At 39.9% G+C, this 19,253-nt stretch overlaps 1 protein-coding gene across 2 annotated transcripts in view; it reads left to right on the top strand.

Annotated features, from left to right (window-relative positions):
- The first annotated feature begins 405 nt into the window (after nucleotides 1-405).
- Nucleotides 406-19,253, top strand: part of LOC120536964 (voltage-dependent T-type calcium channel subunit alpha-1I-like) — an 808,892-nt gene continuing 790,044 nt past the window's right edge. For both annotated transcript variants that reach the window (XM_039765546.1, XM_039765545.1), the window contains exon 1: nucleotides 406-1,742. The gene's annotated coding sequence lies outside the window, so the exon portion shown is untranslated. The remainder of the gene's footprint in view (nucleotides 1,743-19,253) is intronic.

Here is a 19,253-nt window from a genome sequence, read left to right as displayed (position 1 = left end):
AAAATGTCGCTACATAAATTTACAATACTCTCAAGATTTGTCACAAGCTAAGATGACAGTGAAGATAGAAACAGCTGGGAAGACAAAGTTGAGTTAGCTGTAGTATTTGAGAAATGCGTAGCAGAGAACGTTCCCCATATTAACCATATAAAGGCAGAGAGATCAATTTCATGTACGATTTACGCCAGCAGTAAGTGTTATTGTTATGAATACATAAGGATACAAGATTACAAACGCTTTCGCTTTAAATTGTACACAGCTGTTCTGCGTTAACAATGTAAAGGTGAACATATCGATGCCTTAGAAATGTTTTAACTGTATCTAAGACCAGCTGCTCTCTGCTTCTTCCTATTTCTCTGTCTCTCTCTCTCTCTCTCTCTTTTCGTTGCTTTTGTCTCTGCGCATCACATGGAAAAAATAAAGGTGCAGCGGCGAGTATAATTGCTAGAGGCAGGAACTCTCTCATAATGGATGCGTGTATTTATATATTCATTTAAAATTACCACGATTCCCTCTCGTGTTTGTTATTAAGCGGAAAGAAACAGTACAGAGTGTGCGAAAGAGAGAGGGGAGTGTGTTAGACACGGATAGAGAGGAGGGGAGTGAAAAGGATGCAATGAGTCGGAGAAGGAGCGCAGATTCTCGCATTTCCAAGGGAAGAGAGTTGGGAGCCGCAAGAGTGACCGGTCTGAAAGGCGCAGCGCAGTCGATCGTTTAAGGGGAAACGCGAGGATCCGATTCGGCAAGGATACTGAGGAGACACATCACAGCCACCGGTGAACTGCCCTGATGCCATCTGAAATTAAAAGGCTTGAATATTTTAACTATTACAAACCCAATGCTGCCAAGAAGAACCACCGGGGAGCGGACGGCAGCACCAACGTGTTGAACTGCTCGACACAGATAATGCTAAGCGGACACCTGTAATATATATATATATATATTTATATATATTTTTTGGTCCATAATCCCTTTGAATACAAAAGCATCGCAAAGCTTCACAGACGATTCAGTCCACAGGGAAAAGTGAACTGAACAGCAACCAAAGCCAAATAATGCACACCCGTTATTAAACACCCAAGGATGGAATGATATATTCCGAAATACCAAAAGAGAAAAAAAATACCCAATAAAAAGACAAAGAATGGATTTAGTGGAAAGAAAAAACAACTGAAACTGCTTGATTTTTCTAAAAAAAAAAATAAAAATATTTCAACGGGGATGTGGAAGTACGGAGAGACCTGAATCCAGGTAAAGCCAGTAAATGGAACATTTCGCACTTTGGGGATGAGATAAGGCTGCCTCCGATCCAGCCGTGAGTCGAACTACATGGATTCGTAATTGACCAACGATTTGATTTAACTCGACTTTTAAACAAACCTCTGCCCCCAAACAAGCCACCTGAAGAATACACCAGATTTCCAGTAAAGCGAAGATGTGGTTTTGTAAACCCCCCGAGGCACTCGTCTTTTCGGTCGAGATGGACTTCAAAACACCGGCAAGTGTCACGGACTCGCGGAGCTGATTTCTGCTGTTAATACGTTTCGTTTATTTTTTTGGCGTTTTCCACGCTCAACCTCGGCACATTGTTGTATTTGTACGTTTTTTTTTTACTCCGGCTAAATATACCTGTTTAAGAAATGGTTTAAAGGATATTCACGGGTCTGATTGATCGTAGCCTGGAGGAGCAAATAACAATCATCTGCTCGCTGTGAACCTGGACGCGCCTTTTTGATGCGAAGGTGAGCGATCTAAACATTGCATATTTAATGTCGCCTCGAGTAGACGTGTTTTTAAAACATGTTTGTAATTCTTTCTTTCTTTCTTTCTTTCTTTCTTTCTTTCTTTCTTTCTTTCTTATACGAGTGGGTGATCGAAAAGGACTTCAGTGTAATGTTGCGAACTTGCCGTCTTCTCTAGAGCTCTAAGTGTTATTTGCCATTTACTTGATTTCTTAATCTAAAACGTGGAAACAAGTGGCCTCCATCTAGCCGCTATTATCGTTATGCACTGTAATAGCATTTTACTTGATTACTCCTTTCCCCGCTCTCTTTCCATCCCAGTAATTTCACCAATACGATTGTCCTTCATCTACTGAAGAGTAAGCCTGCAATATATGAGACTATAATTTGCTCTCTTGAGGATGTGCTGTTTTTAACTTTGGGAAAATAAAATAAAATAAATAAATACACAAATGACCCTTTCCCTTGAGTACATTTTACTTAGAGGTCTATCTAGGAATGGGAAGACAAATACCTAATATTCTGAAATCTGCCTATCTCAGGCAGGGTGCCAGTCCATCGCAGGGCCCCCTCACGAGCCCACCCACACGCCTCTTAGTTTGGAATGGCTAACTGCTCTAACCCGCACGTCTTCAGAGATGTGAAACTGAAGACATGCCCACCGAGATAGGGGTGGGGGTATGGGGTTGTAGCATATAAGTGTCTGCAGGATCTGTGAGGTGGCAGTGCTACCCACTGTACCACCATGCCACCCATGCATTTAATTATATATTTTTTTTTTTGAAATTTTAAAAATGGGGGTCCTGGGGTGGGTTTCCATTAACTTTAATTGGATTCACCTTTTTTTAACCCCTCTCTCTGATGCTGACAGTGTGTTATTTGCTGCATTAGGGAAGGCAATCAGATTTTCCCTGTAATGGTCTTCTTTATCTCCATATAGTGTGGAGATGGCTTTCCTCTTCAACAGTGTAGGTAGGTAGAGTTTATTATTTTTTATTAAGACTTGAAACAAAAATTCTTACCAGTCTTCACATTTTTTCCCCCACTTTTTCTTGTCTGGATTCTACCTTTCAGTTTACGCTTTCTCATGTTTTCTATGCTCTTTAGTCAATATGGCTGAGGTTTCTGCCATATTAAAAAAAAAAATGCCTTCTTAGAGATCTTCAGTCTGTGTTGTGTATTTGGGCCAGATTTCCACATTTCAGATTCCGATGATGGTGAATGGGATAAACTTTTCTCTGGCGCCGATTCCTGCTGCTTCCAGAAGGAAGCTGTGTTTCTGGCACGAGAGAGATTAAGTGTGCTATTTTGGCAAATGAGAGATGTTCTCCTGCAGGAATTGGATCATTTGAATCTCTTTCTTTCTTTCTTTCTTTCTTTCTTTCTTTCTTTCTTTCTTTCTTTCTTTCTTATGGTTCTCTCAGATAAGTATGAAATATTCTATCTAGGTAGAATGCTCAGTGCACCCAGCACATATGCAACTTTCTAAATACATTTCATTGAGATTGTGATCTGTCAGATTGTTCTGAATTGTTTGCTCTCAATGGCAACTTTGTCCTGTAGGGCCACACACTTTTCTTCTTTGTTCCAACCCTTTCCGACTATTTCTCATTCTGTAAAAACAGTGACATGTTATGACTCTGTGTACACAGTCCAAGTCATTTTTTTTCAAAGTATAGCGGTGTTACTGATTGAGTAGAGACTACACAGAAATGATTTGTCCCTACAGACCGAACAGACACTGAACAATGTCATCATTTTTATTAAGCTTCCTGGTGTGTGTGTGTGTGGACTGAGCCAAAGCATTCGGTAACAAGAGCCCAAAGCAAAGCAACAGCTGGCAATCTTACTGGTTGTCGCTGAAAAATGATTGAGAGAAAGACAGTAAAGAATCCGGTGGTTATTTATTGGGGGGGGAGAACAGGCATACGGTCCTCGGCCGAGGGAGCCCAGGTTGTCCTCTGAGGACCCAAATTGTTACTTCATTGATCTGACGCTCTGTCCTTTGGATAACGGTGTTAATTATAAGGCAGGCTTAAGTCATTTGTGGAACCAAACAAAAAAAGAAATTAGATAGAAGCTAATAAGCAATCTCGCTGCCATTAACAAGCACGTGGGCCCGAGAAATATTAAAATGAATGCAGCAAATGTGATTATTTTATTCAGCTGACAAATCCAAATATATGCGGTGTTTGCCTGAGAGATATTTAGCATGTATTAATTATTCCACTTATTTAATTCACATGGTCTCTCTTTTTGATTATTATTACATTTCCTCATTTTCTTCAGCAGTTACTATTTGCCAAACGTCGCGTCAATTTACAACACGTAATAGTCCCGCCGGCACCTGATTATGGCTTGTTGTGGATTAATGGCTTCGATATCCTCATGAGGCAACATTTTCTATTTATTGTTTTCATTTACATACAGGTTTGGTTTAAATGATTTCCTAATATTTTTCAGAATTTGACTCGACACATATGGGTTAATCTATGCTGTCTGAGTAAATCTTTGGATTTAGGAGGCTGTATTGTAAATTACACCAATTATGAATCATGTTTGTAAATCTGTTGGACTTTATGACAGCCGTGCAAGCTGGGCAGTGTTGTGAATAATTTGTGCACAAGAAATACTGGTACTCCATCCAGCCAGCCATCCATTACTAAGTTGAGAGTCATGGAGGTGATACTAGCAGTGCTTATTGGCAATAATTATAATAGTAATAATGATAATAATTCTTTACATTTACATTGATATATTGCCTTCCTCACTACTCAAAGTGTTTTATGTAGCGAGTGGGGTGCCACTACAACCACTGCCAATGTGTAGCACACACCTGGAAGATGCAACGGCAGCCAGTTTTGCTCCAGTGCACTCGCCACACGTTAGCTGTTAGGTGGTAAAGTGGTGAGAGTGAGAGCCAATTAGAGAGAGGGGGCAAATAGGGGGCCAGGATGACCAGGCCATGGTGGGGAATCTAGTCTGGACATCGGGGTACACCCAAATCTTTATGTAGGATTCCTCAGGGATCTTGAATGACTACAGGGAGTCAGGACCTCAGTTTTATGTCTCATTTGAAGGATGGCGCCATTTAAACAGCACAGCATCCTCGTCACTATTCTGGGCGTAAGCGCCCCCTACTGGCCTCACCAATTCCAATCCATGCTTTTCCTAGATAGTCTCTCATCCAAGTACTGGCCAGGCCTAAACAGGCTTAGATTCATGTGGATGACCTCTTCTGATGTGCAAGTGGTATGGCTGCTGGTTAGGGTAGGCTTAGGGCTAGGGGAATAATGCTCTTATGAGGTTTGGGGGTGTTTCATGAATATATTCAGTTGGCTTTCACCTGGATATTTTTCTTGTTCTTGATTAATTAGCTTATTTTAACTGTTAATTTGTATTGTCATATGTACACAGTTATTTGAGATTCTTAATGCTTGAATTCCAGTATGAAAGGTCAGATAAAAAAAAAAAAAAATCCAACAGCAAGCAATAAGTACAAATGCAAACATTAAATATGACATGAGATTTTATAAAAAAAGTTAAAGTGTTGATATTATTGGATTAATGGGGATTGGGAATGCTAATAATAATAATAACATTCTTAAACTGACTGAAATCCATTCAGGGTGGCATTAGACAGATGCTTATCCTGGCAGCACTGGGCTAAAGGCACGGACCAAACCTGGATGGCATGTCAGTCCATTGCCAGGCCCAAAATGATAATAATAATGAAGTTCTCTAAATTCTCATATCCAGTTCAGGACCATTAGGAGCCAGAGTATATCCCAGTTTAAATGCAAGGCAGGACATCCGTGGACTGTTTGCTAGTTCATCGCAGGTCCCTCTCAAATACACACTCACTGAAGGCAAGTTAACCAGCACATCTTTAGGAATGCCAGAGGGAAAAAATGAAGAACTTGGACAAGACACCTTCTCACACACACATACGGATAATGGCTAAGTGTTAAACCCAGAGCCACTGCACCACGTAATAATCCATCCACCTTAATAAAAGAGTGATTGTCAGTTATTGTGTCCATCTGGTTGCTGTGTCTCTGTCATTCCAACAGATGGTGCATCACAAACATTTTTAGTAATAGAATATATTGCAATTGTCATTCCAACAGATGGCGCATCAGAAACGTTGACACTGCTTTTACAACAAATGAGACATGTGCTGTGCAAACGTTAATGCTGAAGCTTACGTTGACTACTTAGATTTCATCCCATTGGGTCCAGCAAGTGTGTCTGTTCACCCTGTAATAAACCAGCACCTTGACCAGTTGTTGTTCCTGCCTTGTGGCTGAAGATTGCTAGGATAGGCTCCAGGTACCCCACAACCCTGCTTACGATAAACGAGTTTAGATAATGGATGGATTCATGTATGGATAATACATATAATTTAAATCGGATTAAGGGGGTTCAGTGCATGAAAGAAGCGACGGATGACTTCATAAATAATATTATTCTTAGATTTGTACATTGCATTTCCAGATTTGTTCAGAGAATGGAATTGGAGCAGAAATGTACCCAGTTTTGAAGGTGTGCTCTGTCACTTTTCTTAGATAACCTGACTCTTTCATGAGTGTGTTCCTCAGCCTTTTTTTCTAATAGTCTGTGTGGCATTTCTAGATACGCGTCTGTGCCTTTCTTGATTATTCTAAATGCACTGGTAACATGTCATAATGTTTGTTATAATTTTTTTTGCTTTTTTATGTTTATTGAATACAGTTCTTGTGCTGTCCAGTACTGTTACATCATTAAGAAGGCATTGCCGGTCTAGACAACAATATAAGGATGATTCACACTGATTGTATAATGCCTTTGGCTTTCAATGTCTAGCATTATCGTGCAATTGCCACTATTAATTGCTTCCTCTGGGGTGATTTCATACACCATAAAGTGAAAGAATATTTTAATAGCATTATATTCTCACAGATTTATCAGCCTGAATTTGCAGCCTCCACCTGGTTGTTGTCTACGTGAAGTTTGCATGTTCTCTCAGTGTCTGAATGCATGTCTACACTTGTTTTCCTCTGACAACAAGCTGGAGTTGCTTCATATAAATGTTAAATATACCTTTAAATGTAAAAATATTGCACCATTGGGTGTGTCTGATCTCAATATATTTCATCCGATTCCAACCTGCAGTATAAGCCTATTATTAATGGCAGCAGCTCTCTTATCATTACCCAGACAAGAAGTTCTTGTATGTGTTTGGGGCTTAGTTCTGTTTTTTCCTTTGGTTTCTGTGAAGCCTATCTATCTATCTATCTATCTATCTATCTATCTATCTATCTATCTATCTATCTATCTATCTATCTATCTATCTATCTATCTATCTATCTATCTATCTATCTATCTATCTATCTATCTATCTATCTATCTATCTATCTAGTCTGTGGTGTGTCTACTCAATGCTAAGTCACAGGCTCATGGGAGTTTTCTAGTCACCCTGTGCCCATTGTTCTTCACATTTAAGTAACTGAGTTCATTGTGACTTCACATTGTAAAACTTGGTTCCAGAAAGGGAATTACTTATTCTGTTAATGTTAATTTCTATGTCCTAACAATAGTGGCTTATCTTTTTGACATGCATTAATGCATGTTGATCACATCAAAGTGAGTCAAGACTGGAATTTTAACTCCACGTTCGCTGATCTATCTGCCCTCCTCCACTTTGACGTACGCCTTCCTATCCATCCATCCATCCATTTTCTAATCCGCTTAATCCGAACACAGGGTCACGGGGGTCTGCTGGAGCCAATCCCAGCCAACACAGGGCCCAAGGCAGGAACCAATCCTGGACAGGGTGCCAACCCACCGCAGGACCGCCTTCCTATCTCCAGCGTTTAGTCATTTAGGCCAATGTTCAGCACTTTCTGTAGTGTAGCCCCTCTATCTATCTATCTATCTATCTATCTATCTATCTATCTATCTATCTATCTATCTATCTATTCTGCCTACTATACTAAAATTAATTAACATCGATCTATCTATCCTGCCTACTATGCTAAAATTAATTAATATCTATCTACTGCAGTGGACTGGTGCCCTGCCCGGGATTTGTTTCCTGCCTTTCGCCCTGTGTTGGCTGAGATTGGTTCTAGCAGACCCCCGTGACCCTGTAGTTAGGATATAGCGGTATGACGATGTGGGTTTGGCTCAACGCTCCCATTGCTGTTCAGGACCCCTTCAACCCCACCACCGTTGATAGATATAACCGAGTTGAGCTAGACAGTGGAGGCAACAACTGAGCAAGGGGATGGTTCAAATGTGCAAAAGTTCTTTTTATTAAAAACAGTCAGCAAAACAGTGTTCAATAAATAGTGCAGTGATTCAAAGTTCAAATAAATAATCCAATAAAAGAAAACATGGAGGTTAAAAAACACACACACAAAAAAAATCAATCCTTTAAAATCAGAGGTTAAAATGTTCCATGTGGAAGCAGTCTTTAAAAACAACAAGCTCAGTGCTTCTCCTATGCTGGCGTCTCACCTGCTTCTCCAGACTAGGCTTTGCAGCATGTGAGACGCTCTCTCTCTGCAGCTGCCCTTTTCCATTCGCTATCACACGAGACTGGAGACCTCCCGATCCCTGGCTTCGGTCTGGCACTCATCCCAGCCTTGAGACTTGGTTCAATCCAACAGCCAGGACGCTCACATTGGACATTCCCCAAACAAGCCTTGCGACTCCTGCTGTCTTTCCAGCCTTCCACGGCCAGTCACCTTTCCCTAGTCACTCCGCTACCTGGTCGCTCAGCGGGAGCAACAACAACTCCAACCCCTGGGTGTAGGCCTAACACCCAAGCCCTCGCAGCTGCCCACGAGTGCTCGTTCGCTCACTCGCTCACCCACCCACACGCTCTTCGTGGCTCTCTCTCTCTTGCATGCTTCCCTATAACCTCCGTCTCCTTCTCCTTTTCTCTCTCGTTCTTTCTTGATGTTTTCCTCATGCCTCTCCCAACCGACTCACGCTTCTTATATACAGCGAGGGGCCATAGCAGCTGCAGCACATTAGCCACGGGAACAATCACAGATGTGGGCAGTCCCACACCTGTGCACACGGTGAGAAAGGCCCCCACCGCAGATCGCCCCGCGGCTTGCTATGGCCCAACGCCCCCTCACTAAGCCGCGAGCGTGGTGATTATTTATTTAAAAAATGGCCTTTGCTCAGCGAACTGTGGACCCATAACACCACAAGCGGGTTGGATAATGGATGGATGAGTGAATATCTATCTATCTATCTATCTATCTATCTATCTATCTATCTATCTATCTATCTATCTATCTATCTATCTATCTATCTATCTATCTATCTATCTGCATGATTATTGACTGTAGTAAAGCATAAGTGAGTCGAGCGATGACCTGCCTTTGTGACCATGGCTGCCTGGACAGTTGCCACCATCATGATATCCCCCCCACGTGACCCCAAATTGGATAATAATGTCTATCAGTGTTATTAAACCTGTCTACGTAGCTTTGGTCCATCTGCCTTAATGCACTTCCTAGTTTTGCTGCCAAACTCTTTCTTCAGACTGTGGCTCTGGTGGTGTCTGGTGTTCTGTCCTCTATGCCTTTGGATCACAGAGTTGCACAGTCCCGCATCGGATGCTTTCACATTGTCTGTCTAGATAGATTTGTGAAATGTTATCCATTTACTCACTTTCTGAGCATGTGGTGATGCACAAATTTAGATAATGGATGGATTCATGTATGGATAATACATCTAATTTAAATCGGATTAAGGGGGTTCAGTGCATGAAAGAAGCGACGGATGGATTCATAAATAATATTATTCTTAGATTTGTACATTGCATTTCCAGATTTGTTCAGAGAATGGAATTGGAGCAGACATGTACCCAGTTTTGAAGGTGTGCTCTGTCACTTTTCTTAGATAACCTGGCTCTTTCATGAGTGTGTTCCTCAGCCTTTTTTTCTAATAGTCTGTGATGTACGTTTGTGCTCTGAAGTTTGGACTCTGATGTGAGGGACGCTTTCACTTCTGTTACATTGTGATACACATTTGATTACTTGTTCTAATTTTCTACATTACTTGTCACTTGTTTAATATTATGGTTCGTGATGTTTTTTATTTTTATCAGTGTTGTTGTGCACATGATAGATAGAAACTGTGCTGCCAAGGGTAGTAAAAACATTGTGAGGTTTTGGACTGAGATAATTAAGAGTTTGACTAGGAGCTGATGTAAGAGTCATGAGAAACTCAGGTGTAGGCCTGAATATCGACAAACTACGCCAGGAAACGAATCAACTAAGAATTAAAATGAGAAACAAGAATTGCAGAATAAATCAAGTAGAAAACATCCTGTACCTTTAATGATTTCAATCCAAACTTAAAGTGAAAGTTTTAGTTTTTATTTTAGTCTAATTATTTGGATACCTGAGCTGCTATTCCATTCTCCTATTATAGTGAGAGGACAATCGTTTGAAGCCTCAGAAGTGTGACATCAGAAACAAAGCCCCCATGACCCATAGTAGGTGTGGGTGCCATAAACAATATGGCCGGCACCATAATACTCATAAACGTTCACTCTTCTTGAGCTTTCTATGCCATGGATTAATAGATTATCCAGCCTCAGTATTGAGAAATGGATGTCACTCACTAAACCAGGGAGCAAATCGATATTTGGGGACCGGTGACACAGAGGGCCCCATCAATTAGCTTTACTTTTTTTTTGTTTGTTTCACAGCTTGGTTTAGCACTGCTGTCTGTGCTCTCATTTTCATATGAACTCCAATTAAATAAAAAATATCTCAAATTTTATTACGGTTTGTTATTGTCTTTCACTTGTATTTTGTAATGGATACTTTAACAGTGGTTTATTCCTGTTTGCTTTTGGTCACAGAATGAAAAATAAACGTAATGGTGCCGAATGGTGGTATCAAAAATAAAATGCTATATTTTAATCAACAGATAAAATTAAAATAACTAAATGATGAAAATTTAACTATAAGATTTCAAATGACAGCTATGGGGTGATGTCATCGTGACACCATTTTGTGTTTTGTTGTCTTATGGGCGCCAATGTTTTCTGAGTTCACTTTCATGGTTGATGCCTTAATGTTGGTGACAATGAAGCCAGCCGTCTGACATTTCAGCTCTCGATGACAATGACATGCAATATAGGAAGTTACAATAAATACCTGGCAAAAAAAATGCTAATAAGATACTGTGAAATGTTTGTAAAGTACTGTAAAAAAAAGTATATTGCTGAATGTAAATGTTCTTGTAAGTACAGTTGAGCGCTCGGTTGTTTTTCTGCTGTTCTTGTTTTCCAGTTTACAGCAGTGATTTGGGATCTCCTTGATTTGCAGTAGTGAACTGGAAACTCGTATTGCCAATATGTCATCATGGTGGGCTGGAGCCTATCCCAGCTAGCATAGGGTGGAACACCCAGGAACACACCCTGGTTGGGGTTTACAGTCCATCACAGGGTGAACACTCAGATAGACACACACCAGAGGTCCAATTTAGTGTCACCAATCCACCGAAACCTTCACATCTTTGGAAGAACATCCGGAGAACATACAAACTCAACGCAGGGAGAACCCGAGACATGAACCCTGCTCTCCTTACAGCTGCCATTACACCACCCGAGTTGACAATAAATGCTTACAAATACTCAAAACTGACAATGTTAGGTTGTAAAATATGCTTTTTTACATTGAAAACATAACAATTGTACCAACCGACACCTTCATCCAAGGATGACTTACGATTATTTACATTTCTTTTGTTTTTCCAGTTGGAGCACAGGCAGGTGAAGTGACTTGCTTGGGGACACACAAGTGTCAGTTGGGATTTTAAACTACAATCTCAGAGTTTGAACTCAGTCAGTCATTTTCTAACCCACTTAGTCCTGAACAGGGCTGTAGGGGTCTGCTGGAGCCTAGTCCAGCTAGCATAGGGTACAAGGCTGGAACAAGCACTGCTATATTTATATTACCGCTATATTTAAAGTCTGATATGATATGATGTTTTCATTTTTTTTTTTTTTTGGGGTACACTTCTTTTCCTGCCCCATTCTAAAGACACATGTGAAGTTAAATGGAGCGTCTAAACTGCTCCCATGTGAGTGCATCCCAGCTTTAGACTGGGGCCTCATTCAATGTTGGTTCACTCTGGCGGCCTGCGTCCATTGATAAAGTGGCCTTGAAATGATATTTTATACAATATACATCATAATACTTTCAAGCCCATTTCATCTTATTCGTGGGTCTTAGGAAGCCAGACCATTGGGTACAAGGCAGGACATGGTGCCAGTAAATGACAGGCCACATTTGTGCCACACATTAACACTCAGACTGGTGCCCATTTTTAATTACCAATTGTAATTGTGCTGAAGAAAAACCTGAATGGCTTGAAGATAACCCTTTGGAGACAAAGGGAGAACAGGAAAACTCCACAAAGGCAACATGTACAGTTTTTTATTGAATAGACATTTAATTGTCCATTTATGACTCAGATTTTATTATTATAATAATCCTCAGCTTGGGTCCCTGTAATGATGCCTATTTTCTAATCGAGATCCACAGATTAAAAAGTTTCAGAACCCCTACATATGAGTGATTTGTTTTTTCTATTTCCATTTGGCTTTGTCATTTGTAAAGAAACACTGTACCAAAATGTGCTATGAGAACACATGCAATTTCCTTATTGTCTTCACAAATCGTGTTTTTGTTGAACAGAACCTGTAGCAGTAAAAACAGTTTTGACAAGAGCAGGCAATTTAACCCAAAATTTGTTCATTTCTGATTCACAGAGTCTTTCCAAAATATCATTGTGTCAAGATCTGAAGATCTCTTAGGAGTTACTTTCTGCCACACTGCCTTTTAAGTTGTCCCTTGAATGCGCAATTATCTGCCGAAAGAAATATTTCTGACACTTGTGAGATATTAATGTTTAGCCAGCTTCCACTTCTACTCCTGCATTCTGGTTGCTGAACTAATTGTGAAGAAACAGCTGTCCTCCATATGCAATCCTCTCTTAGAAATTTTTCACATTTTACTGTTTTGATAAAGGTAGGATGGCATTCTTGTTAAAGTGTTTTATTTTCTTTTATTTATTCCTTCCATTATTTTTTGTAAAGTATAATATTCAATACGTTTATGCTTTCTGTCTGTTTTGCTTCATTATTTTAAACAATTTTTGTAGTTTTGCTTCTTTCATTTTTCCAAATGTCTGGTACTACTTCGATAGAAGGGTTCAAGCATTGAGTTTGACTCATACACAAAAATTTCCACAATCCAAGTGTCTCCAGTTTTAAAGTTTCAGTGAAATTCATAGCAACAACAGCAGCAAAACAAAGAAACTGGTTATTGACTTTCACCGCACCAATGAGCCTCAATGTCTGGTCACTATTCAGGGAGTGAATGTAGAGGTGGTCCACTCCTACAAGTACTTGGGGGTCCACATCAATGACAGGTTGGACTGGTCTCACAACACAGAAGAACCACAGTATATACTTCACATATCTCAAAAGCGGCTGTGCTGTGGCAAACTTCTGGCCCATAGCGTATCTGAGATAAGGTTTAATTAAGGTTGATATTTGGCTGTGTTCTGGAAGCCAGATGTGGAGGAGTTCATCACCATCATTCCACAGCCACCATGAAAGTGGTAGGTATTGGCCAGCACTGCACCATTATTCATTTGCTATCTGGGTAGACAGACAGACAGACTTTATCTATCCTGACAACTATACTAAAATTAGACTTTAATATTAGTATGGTTGGCAGGATAGATATACTTTCATTTTAGATAGATAGATAGATAGACCATCTATCCTGTCAGCTATACTAAAATGAAAGTATATCTATCTATCTATCTATCTTGCCAACTAGATAGATAGATAGATTATATCTTTCATTTTAGTATAGTTGGCAAGATAAATAGACAGATAGACTTTCGTTTTAGTATAGCTGACAGGATAGATGGTCTATCTATCTATCTATCTATCTATCTATCTATCTATCTATCTATCTATCTATCTATCTATCTATCTATCTATCTATTTTCATTTTAGTATAGCTGGCAAGATAGATAGATATATACTGTAGACTTTCATTTTAGTAAAGTTGGCTGGATAGATAGTCTGGGAGATGGCTGTCAGCTTATCCCTGTCAATACATCCAGGCCGCTAGATGGAGTCCTCCCTGCAGCATTGAGGTGCCCCGGATTCCTGCAGGGCATCATGGGAGATGGAGTGTGACATCACAGCCCTGCTGGGTGCCATGGGTGCCATTGGAGGACGCTGCAGGGTGACACAGGGATTTTTATATTCCCTATAGCCCTGAAGTACTCCCAAGTCATGGGGACGGAAGAACAGAAGTACTTCCGGGCTGAAGAAAAATATGAATCTTCAACCGACCTGGAAGTGGTAGTGAATCACATGGACTGGAGAACAGGAGCACTTCTGGGTCAAAGACTATATAAAGGATTGTGAGAAACTCAGCAAGCAGGGCCGGAGTTGGGAGGGAGGGTGAGGGAGTTGCTGGGTGGAGAAGAGGATTTATTGTGTTAATTTGTATTGATTATTGAGTATTGTGGAGGTGGAGGTACTTTGTGGACATTATTCAAGAAATTAACATTATTTCTGATACTTTTACCTGGTGTCTGGACGTGTTGACTGTGGGTTTGGAGGAGCGACAGAGCCCTGTTCTGTCACAATAGATAGATAGGTATTTGATCCCAGGGGGAGATTTGGATTTTTACAGAAGCTCTGCAAATAAATATAAACATACATAGGTAGATAAATAAATAAATATACACACACACACTTTGGTCCAAACACACACCAGAATGACTATAAAGCAAGAACATTAAAAAGAAAGAACACTTTTGACTTGACAGTGCCAGTCCTGGTGAGGCATCATGCAGATGTATTGCTGTTGGTATAAAAGACACCCCAGTCATGTTTTTTGACGTGCTTCTACTGTTTAATTTGTTTGCTGAAAGTCCAATGGCACCCATGGCACCCAGCAGGGCTGTGATGTCACACTCCATCTCCCATGATGCCCTGCGGGAATCCGGGGCACCTCAATGCTGCAGGGAGGACTCCATCTAGCGGCCTGGATGTATTGACAGGGATAAGCTGACAGCCATCTCTCACACTATCTATCCAGCCAACTTTACTAAAATGAAAGTCTACAGTATATATCTATCTATCTATCTATCTTGCCAGCTATACTAAAATGAAAATAGATAGATAGATAGATACTGTAGATAGATAGATAGATAGATAGATAGATAGATAGATAGATACTGTAGATAGATAGATAGACCATCTATCCTGTCAGCTATACTAAAACGAAGGTCTATCTGTCTATCTATCTTGCCAACTATACTAAAATGAAAGATACTGTATAGTCTATCTATCTATCTATCTATCTATCTATCTATCTATCTATCTATCTATCTATCTATCTATCTATCTATCTATCTATCTATCTATCTATCTATCTATCTATCTATCTATCTATCTTTCATTTTAGTATAGTTGGCAAGATAGATAGGTGGTCCAGAGTGTGTCTTATAACTTAGCTTGCCCTTTGAATTAGCCCGTTGATTTGGTGGGCATCTCTTGAAGTAATGTTACCAGCCCAACACACCACAGCATAGAAAATCACACTGGTCATCACAGAGATGTTGCATATGTGAAGGAGGTCACTTCCCACATTAAAGGAACACAGTCTCCTAAAGAAAAAGAGCCGACTCTGCCCTTTCTTATATAGTTCCTCTGTATTTTGACACCAGTACAACCTGTCATTGATGTGGACCACCCAAGTAACTGATGGAGTGGCCCACCTCCACATTCACTCTCTGAACAGTGACGGGACATAGAGGCTCTTTAGTGTGATGGAAGTCACCAATTCCTTGATTTTGCTGATGTTTAGTTGCAGACAATTCTCTCTGCCCCAAGACACAAAGTTTCAAACCTTACTCCTCTGCCTCACCCTCCTTTATCAATACACCCCATGAGTGCAGAATCATCGGAGAATTTCTGCAAGTGACATAACCTCCTGTTATATTTAAAGTCTGATATGATATGATGTTTTCATCATTCACACTTCTTTTCCTGCCCCATTCTAAAGACACATGTGAAGTTAAATGGAGTGTCTAAACTGCTCCCATGTGAGTGTGTCCAGCTTTTGACTGGTGCCTCATTCAATGTTGGTTCACTCTGGCGGCCTGCGTCCATTGATAAAGTGGCCTTGAAATTTTATTTTATACAAAATAAATCATACCAATTTCAAGCCCATTTCATCTTAGTTGGGGGTTATAGGAAGCCAGGCCGTTGGGTACAAGGCAGTACAGGATACCAGTAAATGACAGGCCACACTTGTGCCACACTCACACTCAGACTGGTGCTCATTTTTAATTGCCAGTTCACCTAAGCTGCACACCTTTGGTTGTGTTGAAGAAAAACCTGAATGGCTTGACGATAATCCTTTGGAGACAAGGGGAGAACAGGAGAACTCCACAAAGGCAACGTGGGATGTGAATCCAGGACACTGGATCTGCTGTCCCCTGTAAAGAGCAAATTCCTCAGACTCCAGCAGTACATTAATCAAAAGTCATTTTCACGCAGGTTGCCAGTCATATGCTGCTGAGGTGACATTGTCCATTATGGGCCTTTTTCTCCACGTCAATTCATTGGCACTTTCACCAGTGCTACAACAATCCACTTATTTTCTGATCAGCCATGAATTGATTGCAACTTTTAAATATATTGATTAGTTAGTTTGTTAAATATTTAAACTTCATTCCCATGCTGTTCAATGTCAAGTGTGTATTGTGCAAACTGTTTCCTGATATAACCAGTCAAGTAATGATTTAGAAACTTCAATCCAGGAGGTCACCGAAAGGCTGCTTTCAGTGAGAAATCAAAGCGACGTCCTACAAATGTGACCGTCCCATATTGTGTAAGAGAAGAAGCAAAAAATACTTTACTAAAAACGATGTTAAGATTCTGCTTGGGAAAGAGATATGACATGAAAATAGCAGGAGATGAATGAAGCAAATCATTCAGTTGTGTATTTGAGTGACTGAAATGCTGGAAACAGGGGAGGCGGCAGACTTTGGCTGAAGTGCGGAGTGTGGGTTGTGTGTGGTGACTGGCAACCACAAAACTGAGCCAACTGCAATGCAAAGATCTGTGAGGAGGCCAAAGAAGGGATGGTCTGCACTCTGATTGGTATCTGAGTAGAAGTAGGAAAAGAAGAAGAACAAACTGAGGGTAGGGGGGCTCTTGTTTCTTCAAAATTTTTTTTATTAGGTCTATTCTGTGTAGTCGTGTCTCAACATAGAACTTTCCCTACTTGACAATTAGTAACATTTTCACAGTTTACTCTGTCGTCTCACACTGGCACAGAAAGCACAGGGCTCAGCACCATTGTGGTGAGTGAGAACTCAGAACATATCAAAGCTTGTCCTCCTCTCTGCCCGGAGGGTAAAGGAGATGCCGCCCACCAAGGGAGGTCAACATGGTAGACGATAGAATCCAATCGCAAAGATGATAAGTGGGCTATCCTTTCCTGCTACACTCTTTTCAGTGAAGAAAGGGAGAAAGGGTTCAGTTGGCCTTTCTCTTTTAAAAAAATGCATCTTCATCTTGGGAAGATCTTAGAGTACAGTCATGGATCCTGATAAAGGGGTTAGAAATGCAATCTGCAGTGCATACAGTTTTTAAAATGTCTGGTGGAGTCAAGTCTTTAATTCTTTTTCATTCATGCCTCTCCTAGCAGTCACAATATCTGGAATCATATGATGAGATGTAACATTTGGTGGATAAAATGTCTGTAGACAAGAGAAAGTGGCACAAGGCTGGTGCACTTCAAGCAAGGTCTTAAAAGAGGAAAGAGGAAGAGGACATGATCTGGCAGTGATAACGCAATGGTGGGAGAGCACCTCTCTTTATGACAATTCACAAACAAGAAAAAATAGGCAAAGAATGTCAGAAATAGATCCATAAACTACAAAACAAAATCAAAGTGCTACTAAATAACAGTTTCAAATGTGCTTTCAAGATGCTTTGCTAGAAGAACCCCGAGGTAACATAAGATCAAAACTCAGATTTTTAAAGTGTTGCTAACACACACACACACACATACGTAGGCTTACCCCAGGAGATGAATTTGATGATTTTGTGACATTATCACTAAACAGCATTCAGGACCCAAAGGATTTCAAGATCAGATATTTGTTTGTTCTACCAAACTCTACCTCAAGCTGTTGGCACCAAGTAGGCTGGTCTTCTTTATATTCCAGAAAATCTGGTTAGAGAAATGCACAGTGCAATCTATCTATCTATCTATCTATCTATCTATCTATCTATCTATCTATCTATCTATCTATCTATCTATCTATCTATCTATCTATCTATCTATCTATCTATCTATCTATCTATCTATCTATACTAAAATTAAATCTATCTGTCTATCATATAGTGTCTTTCATATCTATCTGTCTATCTATCTATACTAAAATTAAAATCTATCTATCATATAGTGTCTTTCATATCTATCTATCTATCTATCTATCTATCTATCTATCTATCTATCTATCTATCTATCATTTTGTGAACCTCACAGTCACCTTTCTTATTTATCTTGAACCTGATTTAATCAGGCTGTCCATATTGTATCTGAATGTGCTTTCAAATCACTAAATCACTAAAGAATTTACAATGTTATAAGAAGGAAATTTTAGACTATGCCAGCACTGTTATATTTTCATTTAAAAACATAGTTTGTAAAATCAAAGCAATCTCTATCCACACTATCATTTTCACATCATTTACAGAAGTTTCTCTGTCTAAATCTAGCGACCTGTAAATTATTTGCCTTTTGTGGTTGTATGCAGCATTCAGGGAGCACAAATCGCAGTTTACATGCATACAAGTGAACAAGACAGCAGGCGCCATAGAAAGCAACTCTTCTGTGTCAGCTAGTTTGTAATATATTTTTCTTCCATGATGGGTGACCAATCAGGGAATGCGATGTTGTAATGAGAAGTAGCCAATCAAGTAAGGGCTTTGTAATAGGCATAAACCAATCAGAGTGTATGTCAACAAATTGCATTTATGCCCATCCACACCTCAAGGCTGTATTCTCAGAAATGTTCGGCTCTTGTAAAAGTTCTTGAAATATTTCTGTTTTTATGGGCTAAAATTGTGGACGATATGGATGTAGGGTGAAAACAGAGCCTAATGTCTGTGTTTTAAATGAAAACTTAGAAGATTCTTCTTCCAGAATCTACAGTCTTCTAACATTTTAGATCTGACAAATACATTTCTTAAAATATCACTGTTGTCATTGCCCATGTTAATGTCTGTGTGGCGTTATCAGTAATACACTGCACTTAAGGCTTAAAAGACATGTAAAGACTATAAGTGTATGGAGGTTAACGTCAGCCATTTGCACTTTTTAAGGTTAAAGGGTTCATACATAGCATGCCATAACGTTCTCACAGTCCTATCTTGGCAAC

Source organism: Polypterus senegalus, chromosome 10 (assembly GCF_016835505.1).
Source record: "Polypterus senegalus isolate Bchr_013 chromosome 10, ASM1683550v1, whole genome shotgun sequence".
Classification (NCBI taxonomy): Eukaryota; Metazoa; Chordata; class Cladistia; order Polypteriformes; family Polypteridae; genus Polypterus; species Polypterus senegalus.
This window is presented reverse-complemented; position numbering and strand designations above follow the sequence as displayed.